The sequence below is a fragment of the Rosa chinensis genome, chromosome 6 (genome assembly GCF_002994745.2).
Source record: "Rosa chinensis cultivar Old Blush chromosome 6, RchiOBHm-V2, whole genome shotgun sequence".
NCBI classification, from domain to species: Eukaryota; Viridiplantae; Streptophyta; class Magnoliopsida; order Rosales; family Rosaceae; genus Rosa; species Rosa chinensis.
In genome coordinates, this window is record NC_037093.1 from 51,074,620 (window position 1) to 51,090,058 (window position 15,439).

The 15,439-nt window shown below is 38.0% G+C and overlaps 1 pseudogene; it reads right to left on the bottom strand.

Annotated features, from left to right (window-relative positions):
- Positions 1–576: 576 nt before the first annotated feature.
- On the bottom strand, positions 577–6,471 carry LOC112171522 (annotated as a pseudogene).
- Positions 6,472–15,439: the final 8,968 nt, after the last annotated feature.

The window sequence follows — 15,439 nt, forward strand, 5'->3', positions numbered from 1 at the left end:
TAAAAAGGTTTTCAAACTGATTTATCGATGAGAGTTTTGTTTTGCATAAAATTGGTTTTTGCTTGAACTACTGGTTTTGTTGTTCAAATCGGTCTTTGAAAACTCTCAGTATTTTTGTTTCATGTATTCCATTGCTTAATCAATTACTTGCATAATTCATTCTCAAGATCAATGAGAAGATTGAGTACGAGGATGATTGAATACAGATTGGCTAGTAGTTGATGTTGAATAAGTTAGAAGTTAGAACAGTAGTAAAACAAGTTAGCATTTGTTGTTAAGTGAAAGTGTTTGTTGTGAACAAACATTACTTGTATACTGTAAACTTGATTATTTCATATTGGATTGATTCTTCGTGTTGGCTACGTAAAAAGCCACGCAGTGAAGTTTCCTCAGTGGAGAGGTTTACACTGCGTCAGCAATTTTTGTGTTTGTGTTATTCTAATTGTGTGCTAGAATAGGGTCAGCATTCAAACCCTACAATATTTGTTCCATCTTGTAAAAACACTAACATATATGATACTGAATAGCTTAACCTGATTACTGTCTAATACAACAATAAACAATATTGTTTTTGGTTCATATTGATGACAAGTTATCCTCCTCCACATTGGCAAACAACCCTTTACCCAAAACCCAGTCTTCAATCATTGCTTGAGCTCTTAATGGCTGGTCAGCAGGCACAAGATGACCAGCCCCTGAGATCAAAACAAAGCTCAGACTCCCCCATTTCTGAACATAACCAACAACCTCTCCACCCAATCCCCAAACTCTCCTATCCGCCGACAGAAACCTCTCTATCCCCTCCCATTTCATGGTCTTCACCCAAGCCTCATTCGCAACCACGCCACATCTCATATCAAACTGCCCCTGGTACAACAAAACCTTGCTCTTCCTCACCAACTCTTCCACCATGTACTTCACACTCTTCATCATATCCTCATGCAATACCTCCCCCACCAAATGGCTACATTCCTCGAAAACTATGGACTCATTCGACACCCCCAAAGCCTTCCTCACCTCCTCATTCCTCAATAACTCCCCAACCAAATGCGTTTCATAGCTAGCATTCCTTCTGATATCATACAAAGTGGGCAACCCGGTCATGTCTTGCAACCTATCCAACACTCTGCTTCTTGCAATTTTCGCCTCGCTCCATTTCCCAGCTCTAGACAAATCCACTGCCTCAAATTGAAGCTCCTCTACCTCCCTCTTCTGCCGCATTGATCAAACCTGAAAAGTAAGCATTTACAGCATGAGTTTTCACTTGGATCACCGGATCTGTCTCCCCATTTCCTATAGCAACCCCAGCTAAATTCACATGCCGATCGGACCCAGAACTCTCAGCATCAATATTCCTCTGCAAAATGTAGTACCCAATTGCCGGAATATACTTGCCTGCATAGCTCTCCCCAGTGATGTAAACAGGCCTTGACCTAAACACAGGATCAAGCTCAATGAACTCGGTAATTGCAGTGAACAGGTGTTGTGCCACCGCAAACTGGTTTCTCGGAATCTCTTCGGGTGTGGAAGCTATACTGAACCCGGTTCCGATGGGATTGTCAAGAAAAACCAAGCCGAAGATGCGATTCCAGGAACCGGAGTTGGGTTCCAAGGTGAGGGGATCAGAGGGGTGTTTGTGGAAATTGACGCGCCAGGGACCGAGCTCGAAGAAGTTGCCGACCATGGAGGAGCAGCCGGGGCCGCCCTGGAGCCAAATGAGGAGTGGGGTTTGGGATGTAGAATCGCTATAAATCTGTATGTAATTAGGATCTTATTTAATTAGGATATCCTACAATTATGGAAAGATTGTTTCCTATTAGAGTTAGACTACTCCTTTGTACTTGTATATATACACCCATTGTGGGATGAATAGAATTATTGAATTAACCCTGAATTAAAGTATTCTTTTCTACTTGGTATCAGAGCAGGTTCAATCCTTTGAACTGGCGCTGCATCCTTTGAATCTTGAATCCTGAAGAACACCACAAACCGCTGCGTACCACCACCGTTGAAATCAAACCATCCTGAATTTCAAACCACCATCACCCTACCTGTTTTCAAAAAAAAAAAAAAACAAAAAAAAAAAACTTTCTTATCCAAAATATTCATATCCATCTTGAAACCCTTGAAAATCCAAACCTGCGAAAATCATGAATTCCTCAATGATGCAATCAGAGAAACAGACTATTGGGCATTCGGTGACTACCGAATTTTCTGTTATGGCTCAACGCAAACAGGGTCATCCTCCAGGCTTCTCAGGACCTTCTCCACGCCGCCTTCTGGGTAAACCAAATCCATATGCAAACAAAAGGTGCATTATCTGTGGGGAATTAGGTCATAGCAAGGAGCGGTGCTATGAAGTAATTGGTTACCCTGATTGGTGGGACTTCACCAAGAAACCGCGAAAGAATCTGGGCAAGGCCGCTGTTGCTACTACAGAGGAAGTTTACCTAGACAATGCCTCTGCTAATGTAGCGCAGTCAGGTATGAAGGGTAAGGTTACTTTTAATAGTACATGGATAATTGATACAGGTGCATCTGACTATATGACCAATGACCCAAGTCTTGTGAAAAACCTTAGACGTTCCCCTCAAGACGTTGTCTCTACTGCTGATGGTACACCAACTCCGGTCACCGGAGAAGGTTCTATTGCTTTATCTGATACCTTAACCCTTGAATCTGTCCTAGTTGTTCCATCACTAGCCTATAATCTCCTGTCTGTTGGTCAAATTATTTTAGCTCTTGCATGTATTGTGACCTTCTATCCGTCTTTCTGTGTGTTTCAGGACATTCTGACTCGACGGATTCTTGGTTATGGTGTTAGAAGGGGGAAATTATACTATCTGGATCTGACAGAGACTGGAAAGAAACAGAAGCATCTTTGGGACAAGCTAATCAGATCAACGGGGTAGAGAATGCGAAGGGAGCTGTATGGTTATGGCGTCGCCGTTTAGGTCATCTATCCTTTCGTTATCTTAAGAAGCTGCAACCTCATTTGTTTTCAGTTGTTAGTGATTTGGATTTCCGCTGTGACATTTGTGAACTGGCCAAGAGTCACCGTATTTCATATTCACCAAGTCTTAATAAAAGTCCTGTTCCTTTTATGAAGATTCACTCTGATGTCTGGGGTCCTGTGAAAATTCCTTCTCTTTCTGGAGCTCGGTATTTTGTAATGTTTATTGATGATTGCACTCGCATGACATGGGTGTCATTACTGAAGAATAAGAGTGATGTATTTGGAATGTTTACCGAATTTCACAAAATGGTGGCAACTCAGTATCAACAATCCATCAGAGTGTTTTAGTCTAACAATGGTGGAGAGTTTGTGAATGGCCCTATGATTGGTTTTTGCCGGTCACATGGAATTCGTCATCAAACCTCCAATTCTTATACTCCTCAACATAATGGTTTAGCAGAACGGAAGAACAGGCAGTTGATGGAAGTTGTTCATACTTCCTTGTTTGGAATGAATGTACCTCGGTCCTATTGGGGAGAAGCAGTGAAATTAGGAGCATATCTTATCAACCGTACTCCTTCATGGGTGATTGAGTTTCAAAATCCTCATCAGAAGCTTCATACACTTTTGACCATCCCTTCTATGCCTAATTTGGAGCCCCAGGTGTTTGGGTGCACAGCTTATGTTCATATTCCCAAGCCTCAATGCAGCAAGCTTGATCCCCGTGCTCGTAAGTGTATATTTGTTGGTTATGCTGACTTCCAGAAGGGTTATCGATGTTATGATCCTCTTACTGGCACTTTACATGTCTCTCTTGATGTTGCTTTTCGTGAATCTGAGCCTTATTACTCAGGGGGAGCTTCTTAGTCTTCCCTTCAGGGGGAGAGAGGTTGTGAAGGGAATCCTCGTTCTATTATTGATTTTGATGTCTTTGAAGACTTGGAAAATTTGGAGGAACGATTTGAAGGTAGAAATTCGGAAACAGAAAATGCAGTTTCCGAACAGAGCATTGTGAATTCCGAAACAGAAAATGCGACTGCTGAATAGAGTGCAGTTGCCGAACAGAGCATTATGAATTCCAAAACAGAAAATGCGACTGCTGAACAAAGTGTGGTGAATTCTGAAACAAAAAATGCAACTGCTGAACAGAGCGTTGTGAATTCCGAGATAGGAGAGACGACTTTTCTGGATAGTTTGAATCAAAATCAAGACGTATCTGAAGCTTACACACAAGATATTCCCCCTTCTGCATCACCAACTGAAGATCCATGTCAGAATTGTCCACCTCAGGTACCCCTAAACTTTAATGAGTCTTCTGGGTTAGAAAGTGTCGAACCTAGGAAATCACAAAGGGTTACCAAGGGAATTCCTAAGAAACAATATGAACCAGATATCAAAGCCAAAGCTAAATACCCTATAGCTAATTTTATGTCTAACCATAGGATTTCGGGGTCACATGCACTTGTTGTTGATCAATTATCTACTGTATCTATTCCTAGTAACGTGCATGATGCATTGACGGATCCAAAATGGACAAAGGCGATGAATGAAGAAATGGAAGCTCTTCAAAAGAATGCAACATGGGAGCTAGTACCTATGTCGGTTGGAAAGAAGACTGTAGGATGTCGTTGGGTATTTACTGTGAAGCTTAATACAGATGGAACTATTAATAGATACAAGGCGAGGTTGGTTGCCAAAGGATATACACAACGCTATGGGATTGATTATGAGGAGACTTTTGCACCTGTGGCAAAGATTAATACTATTCGGATTCTAATCTCACTTGCAGCAAACAAAGATTGGCCCTTGCACCAGTTTGATGTGAAGAATGCGTTCCTTAATGGGAATTTGGAGGAAGAAGTGTACATGGATGTGCCCCCAGGTGTTAAGAATTACCCAAGTGACGTTGGCAAGGTGTGTAAATTGAAGAAGTCTTTGTATGGCCTGAAGTAGTCTCCAAGAACTTGGTTTGGAAGATTTTCAAAGTCCATGAAAGCCTTTGGATACAGACAGAGCAATTATGACCATACCTTGTTTATCAAACGCAAGAATGGTAAGATTACAGCTCTTATTGTGTATGTTGATGACATGATTGGTACAGGGGATGATCTGAAAGAGATGAATGAATTGCAAAAGTATCTGTCAAAGGAGTTTGAAATGAAGGATCTGGGACAACTGAAGTATTTTCTGGGTATTGAAGTTGCAAGGTCTAAGAAGGGGATTTTGCTTTCACAAAGGAAGTATGTACTTGATTTACTTGCTGAAACGGGGATGCTGGACTGCAGACCAATGGAGACACCCATTGAGATGAGTCACAGACTTGCTATTTATCCTGATCAAGTTCCAACTGATAAAGGGAGGTATCAACGTCTTGTAGGAAGGTTGATTTATCTTTCACATACTAGACCTGATATTGCTTATGCTGTGAGTGTTGTTAGTCAATTTATGCATTGTTCTAGTGAAGAGCATATGGATGCAGTCTTTCGTATTTTGTGGTACTTGAAGATGGCGCCAGGTAAAGGGTTATTGTTTCATAAAAAAGATGAATTGGAAGTTATTGGGTACACAGATGCAGATTGGGGTGGTGATAAAACTGACAGACGTTCTACATCTGGGTACTTCACTTTTGTTGGAGGGAACCTTGTCACTTGGCGTAGCAAAAAGCAGAAAGTTATAGCCAGATCAAGTGCAGAAGCTGAGTTCCGAGGTATGGCACACGGAGTCTGTGAAATGTTGTGGATTCATAATGTCTTGAAAGACCTGGGTTATAAGCATAAAAAGCCTATGGATTTGCATTGTGATAATACAGCTGCCATTGAGATTGCACATAATCCAGTTCAGCATGATAGAACAACGCATGTGGAGGTTGACCGTCATTTTATTAAAGAAAATCTTGACAGAAAGGTTATTCACTTTCCATTTGTAAACTCAGAGGAGCAATTAGCTGATCTTCTTACTAAAGGAGTGTCCAGGAAGGTATTTGACAGCTCAGTTGACAAGTTGGGCATGATAGACATCTATGCACCAACTTGAGGGGGAGTGTAGAATCGCTGTAAATCTGTATGTAATTAGGATCTTATTTAATTAGGATATCCTACAATTATGGAAAGATTGTTTCCTATTAGAGTTAGATTACTCCTTTGTACTTGTATATATACACCCATTGTGGGATGAATAGAATTATTGAATTAACCCTGAATTAAAGTATTCTTTTCTACTTGGGAGAGAGGTGAAGTTGGGTTCTGGGCTTCATAGAAGGTGTAGAATATTGCTGAGGTTGTGGTGGGGTTGACTGGAAGGTAGCCTGACTTGGTGGGGAGGGCTTGTTTTGGGAGGAGAGGTGGTGGTGAGGCTGTGATGGTGTGGATGATGAAGAAGAAGAGGAAGCAGAGGACTGTTGTCGACTCCATTGCAGACCCTCCTAGAGTTGAGTTGTTTGTCGGGTTGCTGATAAAGAATATAGGGCATTATTGGCTAGTTTTCACTATACATGTTGCCAAATATACCATACACACCAATGTAGATGATGATTCCTAATTGGCATATATTATACGAGTAATTTTAATGGTGTATTTGGCATGGCGCGTATAATTTTTGTAGGGTGGAGAATAATGAGGTACGAAGAATCTGCAAGATCAGTAATATGATATTCGTTTCATGAAAAATAATTAAAATGCATTCTTTGACATACATTTAAATTTTAAAAAAGAAGCGAAATTATGAAATGAAACACAAATGATGTGATAGATCACCCATATTTGTAAGCAAATACGGACAGACATGGTACACTTTTCTCATTCCAATTAGAGAAAATATTTCAAACAGTACCCGAACTAAGGCCGACTTCTAACTTCAGTACCCGACTATACAAAACTATCACTTTGGTACCCCAAGTTTGAAGCTCGACCCAAGAATGGTACACGCCGTCCATCATAACGTTAAGTCTTTGCTACGTGGCAAACCATGAGGGCCCTCAAAATATGTCACGTGGTTAGCTAGTTAACGCCGTGATGGATAGCATGTACCATTCTTGGGTCGAACTTCAAACTTGGGATACCAAAGTGATAGTTTTGCATAGTCGGGTACTGAAGTTAGGAGTCGGCCTTAGTTCGGGTACTGTTTGTAACATTTTCTCTTCCAATTATGTATGAGCTTAAAAGTTTGTGTCCGAGTCCACTTGGAATCCAACATTTTTAGTAGTTCCCAAGAACTCAAGAAGTGAAGAAACACAGGTAGATGTAGGTTGAAGGTCATTCTCCCAAAGCACATGTGAACTTGAAAGTCTAATGAAATCGATATCATAAGTGATGCCATTGGAGAAGTTAGTTACTTTCAAAGCTCCCAATCGCGCTGCGGATGTGCAATTCCGATTATCACCTACCCTCATCATCTTCGAACATTCAAACTCTCTATTATTTTCATTACATATAGTATTATGTCATGATTATAGTTAGTAAAAACTGGAACGTGTATAGTACGCGAAAAATAGGTACATGTATTATTCGGACATTTTATCAAATAGTTCGTTGAAAAGTTCGGCAAAATATTTTTAATTAATTAAATAATTAATTATTTTAATTAAAGGATTAATTTCAGTTTACCCCCCTGAGGTTTGGGGGTGAAATGATTTCACCCCCTCTACTTTCAATTTTGAATTTTTACCCCCTAAACTTTTCAATTTCAATCAGTCTTGTCCAATTTTTACTATTCCGTCCAAATTGGACGTTAAGTTTGACTTTTGAGGGCTAAAATGGTCATTTCAACATAAAAAATTTAAAAAAAATTACTTTTTTTTTTCTTCTGTTTTTAAGTTTTTTTTTTTTTTTTTTTTTTTCTGTTTCTTAGTTTTTTTTTTCCTTTTTTTTTTTTTTTTTTGTTCTGTTTCTTCTTTTTCTTTTTAAATTTTATTTCCAACCTATACATCACAAGTTATAATAGGTTTATAAAAACAAAAAAATACTCTAGGTAGTTGAAAGTCGCTCGCTGGTCTACGATATTTGTGACATATCTCCGATAAAGTGAAGAATTTAGGATATATCCCAAATAAAGTGAAGAAATATTTGTAAAAAGTAATTTTACACTTTATCTGTAAATAAATATCTGTATATCCCCAATAAAGTGAAGAAATATCTATGTAAAATCATTTTTGGTTTACGATATTTGTGATATATATCCAATAAATTGAAAAATTTTAGGATATATCCCCAATAAAGTGAAGAAATATCTGTATAAAATCATTTTTTACAGATATTTATTTACAGATAAATATTGGATATATATCACAAATATCGCAGACCAAAAATGATTTTACACAGATATTTCTTCACTTTATTGGGGATATATAGATATTTATTTACAGATAAGTGTAAAATTATTTTTTACAGATATTTCTTCACTTTATTGGGGATATATTCTAAAATTCTTCACTTTATCGGAGATATATTACAAATATCGTAGACCAGTTAGCGGCTTTCAACCACCTAAAATATTTTTTTGTTTTTATAAACCTATTATAATTTGTGGTGTATAGGTTGAAGACAAAAAAAAATAAATAAATAAATAAAAAACTAAAAACCAGAAAAAAAAAAAAATTTATTTTTTTATTTTTTTAAATTTTTTTATTTTTTATGTTGAAATGACCATTTTAGCCCTCAAAAGTCAAACTTAACGTTCAATTTGGACGGAACAGTAAAAATTGGACAAGACTGATTGAAATTGAAAAGTTTAGGGGGTAAAAATTCAAAATTGAAAGTAGAGGGGGTGAAATGATTTCACCCCCAAACCTCAGGGGGGTAAACTGAAATTAATCCTTAATTAAAACTATTGATTTATATTCATTTTTGTTCAATAATATGTGTAAAATACGGAAAAAAAGGTAAAAATCGTGTATAGTACGTATATAATACTATTGGTTTCAAAAGTACGGGAAATTTAACGAGTCCTTTCAAAAATACGAAGTACTGAAGTTTTTTTTTTTTAAATGTAAGTACGTGTTTTATTAGCGTATAATACAAAAGAGAAAATATCTCAAACAGTACCCGAACTTAGGCCTACTCCTAACTTCAGTACCCAACTATGCAAAACGATAACTTTGGTACCCCAAATTTGAAGCCCGACCCAAAAATGGTACACGCCGTCTATCACAGGGTTAAGTCTCTTGCTACGTGGCAAACCATGAAGGGTAATTATGTCATTTTGTTACCCATCTACGTGGCAAACCATGAGGGGTCTGATGCTGATGTGGCAGTGGGCCTACGTCAGTGGGCCTCTGGGCTTCAGGGCTTCAGGGCTTTTGGGCTTCCTTCTTTCCTTTTTTTTTCTTTCTTTTCTTCTCTTTTCTGCCGGTTTTCTGTAGAAGTTTTAGTCGGCCAGTTCACCCACTTTTAGGCCGGTTTTTGTGCTTTTTCTTCTGGTTCCTGAATATTTGGCTTGATAGGCTTCCACTATTAAAAGTTGGTCGAAATTGGAGGTCCAGATGATGGTGAACCGGTGGAATATTTGCTGCGAGTTGTATGGAGCTTCCGGTGGCTAGTTCGGTAGGTTTCCGGCCAGTTCTTGTGGTGGGGCCGCCGGTTCTGGACTCCTAGGATCGAGTTCTTCAAGGTGTACGGTGGAGGTAGAAAAGGTTTCAAGGTTTTGTATTCGGATTCAAGGTTTTTAACTTCTTGAATCAGGGTTTGGCTATTTGTTTCAGGGTTAGGGCTCCGTGCTGATATCGTGTTATAGAGAAACTGAAATTGAGAGGAAATTGCTGTGTATTCTCATTGATAATAGGGGCATCTCTATATAGAGGATTACAATGTATAGAATCCCAATCACACAAGGAAAGTAATCGTACATTGAATATGAATCTAGATCCTTCTAATTTAACCCTATTACCACTAGGTCAAGTAACCTAGAGTTTGGACCAAACACAAATTAGGATTTACTTGAACAATATATATATATATATATATATATATATATATATCAATCTGAATATGCTATAACGTGTCCCTTTGGTGTGGGTTTGTGAGTGGGACAATGCTTTTTAGATGAGTATCTAATGATGTATGAGATGGGCACCACATAATATATATGGTGTTTCTTTTATTATTATTATTTTTTAATTTTTTTTTTTTTGTTTGGGTCGATGGACTTGAAATTTTGAGATAAAATTAAAGTGTGTGCTGATGAGAATCTCTAGCTCTAATGATACGAGTCCCTAATCTGCTCGCTAGTTCATTAAAAGGGTCCCTGGTTCTTCTTGTTGCTTGATTCGTTCTCCTTTATCAAATTACAGCTTGGCCGCTTCTTCCCTGGTGACAAGTATATTAAACACTTCACAGGCTTGATCCAGTCAGCTGCATTCATGTCTTTGGTGTTTCACCCGGCAGTTGGAAGTGTCTATCACTTCATAGCGTGTTATCTTGATCGAAATTAATTTGCTTTAGGGACACTTCAATATAGTAGTAGTAGTACTGATGGTTGCAGACTGCTTATTGTTGTCAAGTTTTTTAAAGTCTTGATTTCTATAAATTTGCTAAATCATTCGCTTATTATCTTCTAGAACTTTAGGACTTGTGGAGCTCACATATATTCGCTCAAACACACAAGCTTCCTAGTAAAATGAGAGAGAGTAATGGCTTATCTTCTGCACTGGAATTGAGGAAACAATGAATATTTTAGTCATCTTTCTAGTTGTTGTAGAGGGCCTAATTCCACTGATCCCTGTTTGTTATTTCATTTGACTTTTGGAAATACTAGGGTGATTTTTAAATTAATTGTAAGTCTTTAATTTCCAGGGAGCCTGATAAGTTCTGTAAGGGATATGTTTCACACGAGCCCAACAGATATCCTGTTCTAAAGCCTAAAATAAAAATCTGTCATGAAATCCAACAATCAATCTGACTTGCAACATAGAATTGGTAATGAAAACTGCTGAATCAACCATTGCTTCCATAATGAATAAACTTGGATTTATAAGAGAAACAGCACCATTACAAGTTCAACAGGAAATAGTTCAAAGCATTCAAACATTACATTGAACATTTTATACATAAAACGATAGATATCCAAAGAAGAAAACATAAATAAGGCATAAGAGATTACAAAACAAGCATAGCTATTCTGGACCATGTTCTTTCAAGAGGACATCACTTCAGAAACTCGGTTGAATCCATAGATGGGATTCTCTGATTTCTTTAAACCCGGAATTGAAGGAATTGCTGAAGTCTCGATCAATTGTCCCATCCTCCATATTAAAAATACCAACCTACCCGAGAACTTATGATCTACTTCATGCTTGGACCGTCTTCTCTGATGTTGAAAGGAGAGGATGTAGTGCCGTTGACTTGATGATTGAGATGGATCGCATCCTCCGGACCAAAGGTTTCATCATTGTCCGTGATAAGCCGAGGGTAGTGGGGTACATTAAAAAATACATGAAGGCATTACACTGGGAAGCAGTGGCCAGTGCTGATGCAAACCAAGATGAGGATGATGCAGTGTTGATTATCCAGAAAAAGATTTGGCGTACAAGCAAGAGCGTTAGGGAGTTAGAATAGCATAATATGTTCCTGGCATTCCACAGAAAGTGGTTTAATTTATAATTTTGTTGCATTTGCTCTTGTTTAGTCTTTTTTTCTTTTCTTTTCAATTTTCTCTATTCCTTTACTTGACAGACTGTTTTCCATTAAATTTATAATTCATTTGGAAATTGTAAGATAGTTGTTTCCTGCCAATAATTGGAGAAGAGTACGCTGTGCCTGTGCGAAACATGCTAACAAAACTGACTTCCAAACAATTGAGGGCCACAGAAGACCAATAGACACAAATGAAACTAAACAAACAGAAAGATAGGCACTTGGAAATGCGTGACGGAGAGGCCAATGAAGGAGTCGAAAAACTAAACGGTCTGTCTTTCTTTTCGTATTTGATATGTGTAACATATGTCTTTGTTTTTAAGCCCTTGGCTGTGGTGCACAAGGGAAGTCTTTGTTTGGGAATTACTGATACAACTCAGAGGTAACTATGATTGGATTTAGTTACTACCTTTGTTTACCCTACCAAGTCTGGGATAAATTCTGTTTCTAACAATAGTCTCTTTATCGAGCAGGTCAACCTCCGCATCATATTGATTGACAACTTCCAGATTGCGAAGTATTGGTTGTGTCAGCTACGAAACCACATTCCTTTGCTTCAGCAATTCTGTAAGTTCCACACTTTTGGTCACTAACTGATTGGATGAACTGTTGCTATTTTAGGTCGAACTAAAAATGTAGAATAAATAACCACTAAGATGGATATTCCTGTTATTAACAATTAACTCACTGTCGTTAACTTTATAGTTAAAATTTCATAATATTGTAAATTTTTTTGAAACTTTAGTGAGCTAAATGTGTCAAAATTCAATGACCATGTGTGAATTTTGACCTGACAATGACAAAATTACTGAAATTCAAAGTTGTGGAGAATTTACTCATTTTGTTCTTTGCACTTTGATCGGTAGTTAAGAATCTATTAAAACTCACATTCATCTTTCTGAAGTAAAACTTTCAACAATGTTCCTTAGAAAAATTTGCAACATGGCATGTTCATTTCCAATCTTCAACTCCTTTGATCCCTTTCAACAATGTTATTCCCCAATCAAGAGGTAAAAAACTATACAATAAACTTCTTTTGAACCATAAGCTAAAATAAAAATCTGTCATGAAATCTGTCATGAAATAAAAATAAAAATCCATGAGCTCAACAGATATCCTGTTCTAAAGCCTAAAATAAAAATCTGTCATGAAATCCAATAATCAATCGGACTTGCAACATAGAATTGGTAAATGAAAACTGCTGAATCAACCATTGCTTCCATAATGAATAAACTTGGATTTATAAGAGAAACAGCACCATTACAAGTTCAACAGGAAATAGTTCAAAGCGTTCAAACATTACATTGAACATTTAATACATAAAACGATGGATATCCAAAGAAGAAAACATAAATAAGGCATAAGAGATTACAAAACAAGCATAGCTATCCTGGACCATGTTCTTTCAAGAGGACATCACTTCAGAAACTCGGTTGAATCCATAGATGGGATTCTCTAATTTCTTCAAACCCGGAATTGAAGGAATTGCTGAAGTCTCGATCAATTGTCCCATCCTCCATATTAAAAATACCAACATCTAAGTCAACGAATGGAGAGACCATTTTGCTGTTCAGGAAATATATGCAATTGGGCTTGCATCCGGAATTGCCTGAGCCCTCAATAGAGAATGAAGAACTGCTGTTACTCAAGAAGAGGGCTCTATTACCCAAATCCTTTACCTCTGAGTCGGACCATGAATTGCCATTACTGAATGGGACCTTGAAAACCCTGCAGCCAATAGTTGATTCATACTGATTATGGTAGGAAGTACACAAAACCACCAATAGGGACCCTGCAGATTCCACCAGATATAGCTGTTTAATGCCCTTCTTAGGACCTAGAAGTTGCTCCTCACTCGGAATCTCTGGAGCAACAACACTCAAATGTGCTCGCTTAGGGTCTTCAATTTCACAAACAACAGAAACACGGCCAGTCTCGTCCACAACGTAGAAACTTCCTTGATAGTGTGTGAGATCTCTAATGAAATTGTGGCCCTCAAATCTGAGATGTTTCCAACCTTGGCCGCCCAGTCCTGGTCTGCAAAATCCCAAAGTAGTAGCTGTCTGAAACATGACTATATAATCCAATGTGGAACGAGGATTGGAGGACAAAGCAAACTTCCAAATATTCTCGAGCGGACAGCGTAGCAAACCAGGAAGTTGAATTTGGGCATGATGATTTGATGGGTGGAGCATATTAAATTTCAATTCCCCTTGATCCCTAGTTACAGTAAGCAGCCATCCCAGGGAAGCAAAGCAGACCTTACCACTGATTTCTGGGAGATTGGCGTTGTAGATCTCACCTTTTGCGACGGAGTAAAACTGAACCATGGCGGCATCAATCCTCTTTGGAAGCATAAGAAGAGGAACCTGATCAGCGCCGAATGATTTCCGCACTGCAGTGATAAACTTGTTCCAGAAAACTGCCAGCCTTTCGCCTAGAGAGACAAGGTAATTCGGAAGAGAATCGCACCACCCGGTAGCCATTTGAGGTTGTAGAGAAGAAACGAGACTTATAAGTCAGAGAATTTTTTTTTGAAAAGAATCAGAGGATTGGTTTTTGGCAATCGAAAGAAAACAACTTGTTGGCGAGAGAGAGATAGAAAGAGAGAGCGAGTCTGGAGTTTATATATAGATGTTATAGTGATTACCAGATCAAACTAGAAAACCCAATCCATCTAGGAGTAGGAAACATAACTAAGACTGGCAAAATAGGATTTGGCTCCTCTAAAAGTGAGGATTGTGTGAAGTTATATAAATTTCATAAAATCTTAATCATTTAATTAATCCAATGGTAACTAAAGTGGCCAAATCAGCTTATGTAATTTTAACTGGTATTGTGCACAAACTGTCCTTAACTCCATCACATCAAATTCATTTATGTTTCGCTCTATATGTTCTTCCAATGGAAAACTTTCAAGGTTACGAGAATGTAAATCAAATCAGTTAATATTGCCTCTATATTCAGTTTATACTCTTCTCTAGGCTAAAGTGGGTGAGGATTTCTTATGGCTTTGGATTAATACTTACTCACCAATGATTAAATAAACGATGATAATTGAAAAGGCCATAAACAAATTTGGATGAGTATATTAAAGCAACCATTCATCAAAGAGCAGAGGTTGGAAATTCCCTGGTCAGCTATTTACTTTGCAGTTTCTTTGAATACTGAATAAGACAGCTGAAAGTCCTTTGCTATTCACAACAATACTGAAAGTGTCTTCACGTGAAAGCCTCTAGATTCCAAAACTGAAAACTATAATTCATAATGAAATTGAAATAACAATTGAAAGCTGATATTGGGGAAGATAGGAGGAAATGAGAATAGTTAGGAGTTGGATCCCTAGCTCACAAAGGATCGATCAAACTTCCCAACTCATGAGAGGAGGCTGTTATGTTTACGGGAAAAACCAAAAAGGTTAGATTAACGGCACCGTTAAATGGTTTAAGGTATAAAAAGATGATGTGGACTCTTGTAACCATTGGATTACCTAAAGGGTTAAGATTTTATGAAATTTACTAAATTCACACAATCCTCACTTTAGAGGAGCCGAATCCACACAGACACATATATATGGGGAGGGGTTTCAAATTCATACCACTTTCGAGTACATTAAACAAGGCTCAAAAATATCATTTCATCTTTGAATCTCCGCACGTATTGTCGGATGGATTCACCCACTTGAGGAACAACCCACTCTCATTTTTTCCCATATGCATACCTAGTAAAAAGAGTATAAGTAGTATACCCAGTCCCTCAATTTAATGAATTTTCATCGGTAGGAGCGATGGGCGGTGTGTATACAAAGGGCAAGTCAAAGAGAGAATATCATACAGTATGTATGCCACTTGAGGTCAGC